Raw genomic sequence first — 9,191 nt, forward strand, 5'->3', positions numbered from 1 at the left:
GAATGCAAATCTTGGAAACACTTCAAATGGTCTTTTTTATAGGTTTCAAACTCACTTTAGATAAACATTTGCTAATGACTTCAAATTGACCATGCCAGTAAGCTTATTTGATAAAAAGGCAAGAGAAAATGCATACAAAAGGATTGCAAGTACTGCAGTCAGTTCAAACACACATGCAAGCAGACCATGACTCTAAGGAGAGCTCTGTCTGATGACCGAAAAGTTCAGAGTGTCCTTTTAAGAGCACTCATCGTTTCCTTAGCCTGCCATGGCTGCCACGTGCTGAAATCTGCAGTCTGGGAGTCCCAGAGCCCTGGGCAGCTCTGTCATCACAGGCTCTTATCACTGGGGATGTACCAAGCAGCCCTGCAAACACACAAGGCCTGCCTCAGCAAGGGAGTCCTGCATCAGAGTGTGCTCATGAACTCATCTGTCTTCCCAAACAAATTAATCCAAAGTATTAGTCACTGTGCCAAAGGATTGATCTGCCCTGCTCTGAGAGCACACACGTGCCTGGGAAGCACCAACTCCAGTCCTGCAGTGGTGCCTGGATGTCTCCTTGCAGGCTGCAGCACTTCCACATCACCCAGAAACTCTGCTCCCTGTAGCTATAAGCACTTTGCCTGGCTTTCATTTCTGTGTAAAGCCTGTGGCTTCAGTCCTGTGGCTGAACAGGACCTACAACAGAAATGAGCCAGGGGTTGCAGAGAGATTCACACAGTGAGTGAACCTTTTACATTTTCAGCCTAAAAATATATTTGTATAAACTCCTTTTGAGTCTCTTTCCCATAAGCACTGTTTGCTCCCCATTGCCTGGCTGCAAGGGAAGGTGGAGAAGCTCATGCAAACATGAGATGACAGGATCTACTACTCTCATACAGTACTGCAGCTCTTCCATAAACACCTAAAAACCCACAGACAACTATAGGAATTTCCAATGTCAGAAAATAAAGGAGTAAAGCCTCAAGAGCAATGAAAATTTGTGAAATCTCTGAATGAAAAAGCCTGTCCTCAGAGCCTTCACCCTAAACTGCCCATGCCCTCTGCAACCCCTGAGTCCCCAGCCCTGGCAGCTGAGCACAGCACTGCCAGGGAGGACAGTCCTGCATGAGAGAGGGGATGTAGCCTGAGCCCAGGCAGTCACCCTCATCCAAAAGGAGATGCTCAGAGTCCACATGGCTGTGTCCATACAGCCCCTGGCTGGCCCTTAGTGACACACAGAGCCAGGCACACCAAGGAGAGGAGCTGTAGGTGCAGCAAAGGCCACATTCACAATAAAATCTCCCAAGCACACATTTTATCTCTCAGTCATAACATCGAGCTCCTTTCATTAGACACCTACTTTTTTATTTTCAGTCTATCTGTAAAAACATGATGTCTTTTTTTGTGACATGGTGGAAAGGAAAGCACACAGAGCCTGATATTTAAAGTGTAAGACATGTTGGTTTAATCCTGTCAGGACTTTAATGTAGATTAGGTAGGGACAGGCAATGACCAGAGGGAGGGAGAGAGGTGTAAATAATCCAGAGGAGTGCGGACTTGTTGGCAGGGTGGATTTATGTCCTGTCTTAATAAAGTGTCCTTTCATCTCTGGAACCTGGGCTCAGAAGCCAGTCTAGACAGGAATTAATGGGGCTCCTTCTCCACTTACAGATCTCAAGGTTTCTCAACACTGAGACCTCAATCAGCCATGGATACTGTTTTTTGCAATGAGCTTTTAAACACAAGTTCTGACCATTCACTGAAAGGAGTCTGCTGCTAGGCCAGGAGACAAATTAAACTCACTTTCTACTTTTTTATGTGATTACTTTTTCTGGCTTTTTTATGTGATTACCACCCTAAGGTGAAGCCAAGCAATTGTGAGCCTGTTCTAAAGAGATGGAGTAGGGCATGCCAAGAAGATGTTAGTGTGCATTGGTATGGACTGGGACTTGGTTCTGCCTGGAAATCATGTCCAGGAACATGAGTTACTCAGGGCAATACAGCACTAAGACCCACAGATGCTGAGCTGTGTGAAGTCCCCTGTTGTGAAGGGAAATTGTTGACTTCTTTTCTGCTTGCAGTAAACCTTCCCTTCTGTTTATTTGTCTCCCTTAGGGGTCCAAAAGAGTAGGTGGGGATGGAGCATTCAAAAGCATTTCTGGTAAAGGATCTGGGATTTCACTGGAGTGTGCAGTCAAGAGAAGCAAAGAAAGCTGTGAGCAAAAATGTACATGGCCAGTGGGATTTAAAGCATTTAAAACAAAATTCTTTGGAGAAAGGTTTATTAAGGATTTTAATTTCTTGATCTCTTAAATTGCTTTTCCTGAGAAAAGGTCACATCTTAATCTCTCATCTCCAGCTATGGACAAGGACCCCCAAATGCAGAGCGATTCAGCTCCTAATTTTACATCTGTTTAATCTTCAACAACAGGACACAGGGAACAGCAGGATGCACTGCCAGCTATTAGGGAGCCCTTTTATTATGCAAAATTTGGATCTTGTCTAAGTACAAGGCCTCCAATGAGTAAAGACAGAGCCAGTTAAAGGAAAGGAATAGGAGAACAAAGTGGTCTCCAAAGGCACAGCAAGAGGTAAGAGCCCACTGTATGCAGTGATGGACAATGTGACAGGTTCTCTTCCCAGGGTATTTCTTCTGTAGACATTTGGACAGTGCAGACAGAAGTGGCCAAAGAACTTCCTTCTGGGAGCTCAATAGCTGCTGCCTAGGCAGAAGGACTGTAATTTGTAAACTCTTAAATTAAGATATACAAAAATCACAGGCAATATGTAAGCAGTCCTCGGCATGATATTTTATTCTGTTTATATAGCATAGCACTCAGAATGAAAAAACAATGATGTCTCATTGTGATAGTTGCCCTGGGCTGCTTGCACCATGCCAAGAGCAGCAGGAGCCCTCTCCTTCCTTCTCCTCTTCCCTGCAGGGTCAGTTTCTGCTCCATGAGGATCCCGTGCCTCAGGAGGAAAGGGTGGCAGAACCTTTGTGTTTGAGGAATGATGGCTGCAGGACCATGGGTTATATGCCCAGCTCCATTCATTAAATAGCAATTGCCTTCTTTGTCCCAACCCAGGAATCTCCTGGGACTGCCTCACAAAGCAGGAGCCTCTGCCAGGGAACATGATTTAAACCAGCTCCAAAATGCAGGATAGCTCCTGGCCTGGTGGAAACCCAGGTGTCCTCCCTGTGCAAGAACCAGCACTGAGACCCCGGGAGAGGAAGCACCCAGGCTCAGTTAGCTCACTTCAGGATTATGCACCTTTAGCACCTGCTGAGCTGTGCTGCCTGTCCCCAGTGGAACTCCTCAGCTCGAGCTGGAAGCCTTAAGGGGCTTGGAAGCAAGGGCATGGAAGAAGATGAAGGGCTGCTTTGTCATGCAGGGTTTTTTGCACATTAGTGGAATTCATTAGTGGAGCCTGATAATAAAGAGCAGTAATAAAGTGCATTAGACCACCCTGTGCCTCCAGAGCTGTGCTGAGCCAGGCTGTGGCAGGCTCTGGGCTCTCCTAGCTCATATCTCAATCTGCAGCCAGAGCACAGCAGCAGTCAGAGAGATCCAAACCAGATGCAGCCTCAGCCTGCAGAGGGCCTGGGCCCTTGCCTGGGCCAGCCAGGACTAAGTTGGAGCACAAAGCAGTGCAGGCATGTGCAGGGTGAGCTTTACCCCTCACTGCTTCAGTCCCAAACATGTGTCATCTCCATGAAGGCAGGCTGTGCTTCCTTCTGCCAGGTCTCACTCTACAGACAATTCATAAACTGGCACAGACTCTTCTGAGATTGTGTTTTGGGCTCTGTGCTGGCCAGCTTTTGGTTCACAGCTTCAATCTTGCCCAGGGCTGGGTGTGGAAAGAGCAGAGCCAGGGTGGCAAGAGCTCTATGGAACAGAGGAGAAATTCCCCATTACACACCCCCTCCTAAGAGCTCACATGGTAATCTAAAACTTCCCACTCCCTGCTAGGTAAGGAAGACACAGAGGTGGAGAGCATTTCATGTGTTGGGACAGCTGGGCCCTATGCTTGTGGGTGACACAGCCAATCACTCTGTGTACAACTGGTGAGGGTCTGGCTGCTCCCCCCACACCCTCTCACTGCCCTGCAGCCCCTTCCATCCCTCAGGAAAAGGTGCTGCCTTGGAGATGTGTCAGTAAAGCACCAGCCTGCAAGGTCTGCGCTCACAACTCTTTTGGCATCTGCATCTGTTCTCTGTTAGGCTAGTGAAGGTGTCAGGGACGAGACCTGAGGCAGCTTTTCACAGCAATCTCTCTGCAGTTGTTGAGCCCAGTGACTGCCATTGCTGCATGCACTCAAGGCAGCCTTGTCCCCTGTCAATGCCATGGGGCTGTCACCTGGCACATCACTGACACCTGTCCCCATGTGCCCCCCTGCCTGCAGCTCTGCCACTGCCTGGGCACAGGGCTGAGGAGGGGCTGGGCTTTCAAAGGAGCCCTTTGGGTTTATGGCCCCGCAGATTGCACAAGCAATTTGCACAACTGAGCAAGATGCCGCCCATTGTGGCCAAAGGGGACTGGCCTGAGCTCTTCCTCCCACCTGCACTGTCCCCTCCAGTGTCTTGCAGATGCTAATGGGCTGTGGGGGAGGCTGCCTCCAGTGAAGTTTCCTGGCTTCCTTAGATCTGACACGCATTCATCAAGCGAAACTGAGAGCTGTGTGCCCACAGCAGCTGCAGGTGTTTGGAGCCCAGCTCCTGTGTTGGATCCAGCACTGCTGGGCTCTTGGTGTATTGTAGGGAGGACAAGGGAAGATAGGGAGTGAAGAAATGTGAAGATATCTAAAGGTGTGAGCTGGATTGGATGGACTCCACACTGTACTGAGACAAACACAGCCTGTGCCCTGGGAGCAAATCCAGCCCAGCAGAGGTGGCTGCTCTTGTCTAGGCTGGTCAGAATCAGAAGTGAGAGGAGCTGTAAAAGCCATGATGCTCCATAAGCCATGCACACTCACAGCCCTCTACCCTATAAAGGTAAAGGGATCTGGGAGCAGTGGGGTCCCATGTAAACTTTCTTTAGCCTCTCTTAACACTTGGCACTTCAGTCCCACTGTGAGCCATCCACTCACCACTGACTCTCACTTTCCATCACATGAAAGGTGTCAGAGTGTCCCAGTGAGGGCTGGGTGCTCTCTGAGGGTCTCTTCCAGGCTCCACAAAGTGCCATTCCAGGGCTGGCCTGCTGCCTTGAGCACAGCATAGTGACAAGGGAGAATCCCAGCTCAGGGGAAGTGGTTCTTTGTTATCTTGGTAGGGAGAGACATGGGAGATCAGTGTTTGAAAAAGGAGTGAGGAGAGATGGATCCACAGTCAGTGGGCAGCACTGGAGTCTCCCCAGATGGACCTGCATTCAGCCAGTGACAACAGAACCTTTGGTGCCAAAGGAATAACTATTTCAGGAGTTTGAACCAAAGTGAGCTGAAAATTGTTGTTAATCACTGACCCCTGTGATGCTGAAAGTGCTGCATTAGGGAAGAGTTGAGTACATGAAACAAAAGCCTACAATTCCATTCCAACAGTGATTAAATTGACAGAGGTTGTGTCCTGCAATGCAGCATTATGGAAGACAAGGCAAACAAGATTAACCCACATTGACAAGGCATTTATCCATGGCTAAGAAGAGACCCATGCCACAGCATCTCTGTCCCACAAGTTTACACCAGCCCACAAGTGTCTAATCCCTCATGGCCTGTCAAGCTATTAGGCAAATCTCTGGCTCTCATTTGCCTAATCCAATAGCTCCCAGCTTCATAAGAAAGACCTCCTAGGGGGCCTTAACAACCATGTTTGTTAGGCCTTATATAAGTAAACAAAGCTCTTAAAGCCGAACAGCTTCCTCTTCCATATGGGATCTCAACACTCTCAACCTGGAGAAAAATCCAACCACACTCAGGGAAGGAGGATGTGTTTATAACAGGTTGAGTTCTGCCTCCACAACAAGCAGCATCTGAGGGATTTTGCCATCACTAGCTCTACACTTAACACTTCTTTCAGAGTTCCAGGTGCCTTTGTATCTTGAAGGATTTATTGCATAGCCATGAGGTCACAGTGCTCGTTCCCTGTTGTGCCCGCTTCAGGAGGAATAAGCAGGGTACAAGCATCCTTTCAAGATCAAGATGTTTTGTGTGCGCATGTGTGAACATCACCAGGAGACGAAACACTTTCACAGGTTTGTACACCTCAATCTACAAATGCTGTATCATAAACCCTCTAAAATACAATTTTTCTGAATCCTGCCACTGGCACTGATACCTCTGACATTAAACAGGGTGCAAGTATTTGCTAGTCCTTGAATTTGAGGTCACCATCACCTCTGCTCTAGAGATACACCCTTTCCCAGGTGCTTTAGCCAAAGATCCAAACTGTATCCAAGCTCTCTGGATCTCCTGGGGCTGAGAGCTACTCTCATCTCTGACACATCATTAAAGAAGTCCTTGGCAATGTGGTTTGCTCCATAGACAGGAGAATCTTTAGGGAGGGTTCAGGCAGGTGTTACTCAAGGCTTGGCTGCCAGGCTTCTGGGGATTTGGAAACTAGACTGAAAATAACGCAGAAACAGGTTTCCTAAGGGGCCTTCCCATACAGCTCAGGTGAGGCTGAGGTCAGGAAGCCATAATCTCATTTTCTGCCACTTTCTCCACAAAGTGCATTTGCAAAGGTGGAGCTGAGAGAGCACATGAGAAGGAGAAACACACTGCCAACAAGAGAGGTCCAGTGAACAGGAGCTCTAGGACAAACACCTCAATGGAAGAAAACCCAAGGGCTGTTACAGACAGTTCTGCACTGCCTGCCCTGACCTTAGGCAATTTGGAGATGACCGGGTTGTGGAAGCAGCAGAAGAGCTCTGTGGAGAGGCCACAGGCAACACCTGAAGATGCAAGGATGAGTCTTTGTCATGCTATCAGGACTATTCCATCTCCACCCTGCTCTTCCACCATGCATGATAATTTCAAGGGCCAGGGCAAGACTGAAAAATGAGCATTTTCACCTGAAAATATTCAAAGGCTTCAAGAAAAGCTTTTTGGCCATTTGAACTGCCAGCCTCTGCACTTGCCCAATCTCCAGGGATGCAAGTATTAAACATTACATGTTTTCCATCAGTCTGGAGTGGAGTTCCCTCAGAGACTGGTGGTGAGCAGGGACCTGATCTGGAACTGTAAATCCTTCACACCCACCAGCTGAGCAGCTGTTCAGGTTAGGTCTCATTTATATGTAAAGCAGTTCAGCCATCAGCAAAGATCTCTAATGATGCAAATCAGTCGTGTGTCATCCTAGCAATGAAAGTCAAGGGAGCCCTTACTTGCTTGAATCCAGCACATTTCAGCAAAAGTGCCATTTAGTAAAAGAAAAGGGATTTCTACTGTGGAGTGTGGCCCACTACCCTCAGTCACTTTCCAGCTGAGATCACAGCTAAATCACTTATCTTTACATTTTCATACAAATCTGATTATCCTTGAAGAGCTAATTGTTTCGTAAGTGCCACTTGGAAGCTCTCCATTTCCAACACAAGTAAAGAAATTGCACTATAAAACTGTCTACCTTTGCCATGAGTCACTTTAGCACATCAGATGAATATTTGGCACTCTCCACTTTTTCAGATTAACTCGCATATTTATTTTGGAAGAAAAAAAATGGACTGCTTTAATTCCTTCCCATCAGAATTCCTCATACTTGCTTAGCTTATTGAAACTTTTTTAATAGACCTTACAGTATGTATATTATATAGTGAGTGCTGATGGAGGAGACATTCACATCTCCTTTCATGTAAAGAAAAAGCTGAAAAATACCTATGAGAGCATCTGATATTTCACTTAGACAGTCAGTAAACCTGACAGATTATGTCACCTGCCATGAAGAAGGGTTTCATCCCTTTGGCTGAGGCCATGGAAACATCCAGCAAGGACTTAAATTCAGTGTCTTCTGGATGGAGTATGTGTTTCTCTTCCAAAGAAAAATTCTAACACAATAAAATTAAATTTCTTAAAGACTCGTTCTGAGCTAGGCTGGGAAAATTCCTGAGAGAAAGAAGAGGGTTCTGGGCTTCAGAAACCAAGATTTCTTCAGCTGTTCACTCAGTCTCATGAAAAAGTAGTTATACACCTTGCAAAAGGATGTTGCTTAGTCTGAGTAGAAGAATTCTATTGTATTGTCCCATGTGACCACATACATAAGCCAAAGTCTAAAAGACCAACTGAATTTAGCTCAGCATCAGTTAATTACACAGTTTATTAACATCTTTGGACTACAATCTAAAACAAAAAAAGTAATGCTCTTCCAGGTGGGCATGATCTAAATGTCATATCCAGGAGCTGAAACAAAGAGTTCTGACTTCTGAAATGAAAAGTTTTGCATTTTTCCAACTAAAATCCTGCAGGGTAGAGAAACTGCAGGAAAAAGAAACAACAGAAGTTGTGGGCATCTCCCAGAGTGCCATTATCAGAGATCCCAGAGAAGGCATGTATCTCTGTGCTGTGTATTCTTGGCCAAGTCTGTGGAATGTGGCACTAATTAATGAATAGCCAGGGAAGAAATTGCAGAGCAAGATAATCAAGTGGTATAGCATTACGAGAAAGGCTTGTATCAAAGCCTAATATTTTTATAAATGTAGGTGAAATGGATTTATACAGTGACCTAACCAAAGACTGAAAAGCTGTAGGACATCAGAGGTAGGAGGCAGGAGCCCTCCACTCTAACAGACTCTGCCTCTGCAGGAGCTGCACGCCCTCCATTCCTACAAGCTGCAAGGAGGGCTGAGGGCACTCCTCCCTCCCTAGATCGAAGCCTAAAATTGTCAATTAGGAAAACAAATGTGGGTACTAGACATCTTTTTGTGAGTGTCAGTCCAGCAAGCACTTTATTATGAGTAATTTTAGTATTGAATGTAGTGCAATTTTGGTAATTTAGCAAAGTACAATGATGGATTGAAGTGCCTGGTGATAGACGTTTATTTCACCTTCTGAAACACAATTATTATGCACTTTACTCAATAATAGTATCTTGTTCCAACTAAAATACACGTTGTGTAATTCTTTAAGCTGTAGAATCATAGCAATTAGAGAGGGAAATGGCTGATTAGGTCACTGATTCCAGGTTCTTGCCAGCCCAAGATTGTTTCTGCCCTGTATCAGTTGAAGTTTTCCCCAAACTCCTTTCTTTTACATGTTTTAGTGATGATGATATACATTAA

Source organism: Melozone crissalis, unplaced genomic scaffold, assembly GCF_028551555.1.
Source record: "Melozone crissalis strain CALT ecotype California unplaced genomic scaffold, PUWL_Pcris_2 ptg000034l_1, whole genome shotgun sequence".
NCBI classification, from domain to species: Eukaryota; Metazoa; Chordata; class Aves; order Passeriformes; family Passerellidae; genus Melozone; species Melozone crissalis.